This window comes from Leiobunum rupestre, chromosome 1 (genome assembly GCF_980474605.1).
Source record: "Leiobunum rupestre chromosome 1, qqLeiRupe1.1.hap1, whole genome shotgun sequence".
NCBI classification, from domain to species: Eukaryota; Metazoa; Arthropoda; class Arachnida; order Opiliones; family Sclerosomatidae; genus Leiobunum; species Leiobunum rupestre.
This window is the reverse complement of record NC_143384.1, coordinates 664,643-667,287: the sequence shown is the minus strand read 5'-3', so window position 1 is coordinate 667,287 and position 2,645 is coordinate 664,643.

Below are 2,645 nucleotides of genomic sequence, written 5' to 3'. Positions count from 1 at the left end.
TCGTTCGTTCGTTCGTTCGTTCGTTCGTTCGTTCGTTCGTTCGTTCGTTCGTTCGTTCGTTCGTTCGTTCGTTCGTTCGTTCGTTCGTTCGTTCGTTCGTTCGTTCGTTCGTTCGTTCGTTCGTTCGTTCGTTCGTTCGTTCGTTCGTTCGTTCGTTCGTTCGTTCGTTCGTTCGTTCGTTCGTTCGTTCGTTCGTTCGTTCGTTCGTTCGTTCGTTCGTTCGTTCGTTCGTTCGTTCGTTCGTTCGTTCGTTCGTTCGTTCGTTCGTTCGTTCGTTCGTTCGTTCGTTCGTTCGTTCGTTCGTTCGTTCGTTCGTTCGTTCGTTCGTTCGTTCGTTCGTTCGTTCGTTCGTTCGTTCGTTCGTTCGTTCGTTCGTTCGTTCGTTCGTTCGTTCGTTCGTTCGTTCGTTCGTTCGTTCGTTCGTTCGTTCGTTCGTTCGTTCGTTCGTTCGTTCGTTCGTTCGTTCGTTCGTTCGTTCGTTCGTTCGTTCGTTCGTTCGTTCGTTCGTTCGTTCGTTCGTTCGTTCGTTCGTTCGTTCGTTCGTTCGTTCGTTCGTTCGTTCGTTCGTTCGTTCGTTCGTTCGTTCGTTCGTTCGTTCGTTCGTTCGTTCGTTCGTTCGTTCGTTCGTTCGTTCGTTCGTTCGTTCGTTCGTTCGTTCGTTCGTTCGTTCGTTCGTTCGTTCGTTCGTTCGTTCGTTCGTTCGTTCGTTCGTTCGTTCGTTCGTTCGTTCGTTCGTTCGTTCGTTCGTTCGTTCGTTCGTTCGTTCGTTCGTTCGTTCGTTCGTTCGTTCGTTCGTTCGTTCGTTCGTTCGTTCGTTCGTTCGTTCGTTCGTTCGTTCGTTCGTTCGTTCGTTCGTTCGTTCGTTCGTTCGTTCGTTCGTTCGTTCGTTCGTTCGTTCGTTCGTTCGTTCGTTCGTTCGTTCGTTCGTTCGTTCGTTCGTTCGTTCGTTCGTTCGTTCGTTCGTTCGTTCGTTCGTTCGTTCGTTCGTTCGTTCGTTCGTTCGTTCGTTCGTTCGTTCGTTCGTTCGTTCGTTCGTTCGTTCGTTCGTTCGTTCGTTCGTTCGTTCGTTCGTTCGTTCGTTCGTTCGTTCGTTCGTTCGTTCGTTCGTTCGTTCGTTCGTTCGTTCGTTCGTTCGTTCGTTCGTTCGTTCGTTCGTTCGTTCGTTCGTTCGTTCGTTCGTTCGTTCGTTCGTTCGTTCGTTCGTTCGTTCGTTCGTTCGTTCGTTCGTTCGTTCGTTCGTTCGTTCGTTCGTTCGTTCGTTCGTTCGTTCGTTCGTTCGTTCGTTCGTTCGTTCGTTCGTTCGTTCGTTCGTTCGTTCGTTCGTTCGTTCGTTCGTTCGTTCGTTCGTTCGTTCGTTCGTTCGTTCGTTCGTTCGTTCGTTCGTTCGTTCGTTCGTTCGTTCGTTCGTTCGTTCGTTCGTTCGTTCGTTCGTTCGTTCGTTCGTTCGTTCGTTCGTTCGTTCGTTCGTTCATTTATTTATTTATTTATTTATTTATTTATTTATTTATTTATTTATTTTTAAGCCCACCAGTAAACACCTGGTGGACATTTATTTAACGCAAATAAAAGTTACAAATGATATTGATACACAATTTCACATTTTTCGTAACATTACGATGCTTTCGCTTTTGCGGGTACATATCCCGGTGTTAACAAATTCCAAGAAAGTACATTGATCATCTTTTTTGTAAAATTCAAAGGAGGTAAGGGCACACAGATATACCTTTTTATTAAAATAGTTTTTAAGGCTGGTTAGCGGGTCTAAAAGTTTTTCATTCATACAGGTGTGATATGTATAATACAGGGCCAGTTTAAGAACGTTGATTAGGATACAAGTCAATTTGTAAAAAGGTATTTCATCGCTTTTATAAAGCCAATATATCTTATTTTCCAGGGTAAAATTAGGATTAAAATCGTGTATATATTGTGAGAATGTATTTAAAAAGGTTTGAGTTATAGTACAGTTGATAAATATGTGGATTAAGTCACCGGGGTTTTTTTCACAGAAAGGACATATATCACTGAGGCCAAAAAGTTTTTTCGCTAAAATAGGTGTTGTTACATTTCCCATAGTAATTCGCCAAAGAATGTTATTTTCCTAGGCGAAAAAACAAGGGTACCATAAGGGGGTTAGTCGAAAGTAAAAGTTGTCGGTCATGTTAAAAAGTTTTAAAATTCTATTTCGTAAAACATTTGTTTCGGGCATAATATAATCTTTTACTTGGCGTTTTGAAATCTTATCTATGGGGAGCCACTGGCCTTTAAAATTTAGTTCTAGTTCAAATTTAGGAATTGTTGCTGTATAGTCTATGTTGTTTAAATTTCCAGGAAGTATATTATTTTTAATAAGTTCAATTATTTTCTTAAGTTGGTTGGACAAAGAACGTTCCGTTGGGGCCCTAAGGCCTTTATTAATAAAGGGATTATAAAAGTCAGAGGTTTCACGGTTAAAAATATCACCAATAAGAGAATAGTTTTTGGTCTTCCACTTCGGGTGGTAAAAATCGATCACATAAAACGGGTTGTATAGTATGGGGAGTCTTATAATGGTCTCAATGTCCGTCGGTTTCTTTAAACGGAAAGGACAGGTGTGCCAAAAATCGAACAAGTTCATATAGTACTTTGGTATGTGTTGGTAGACTAAT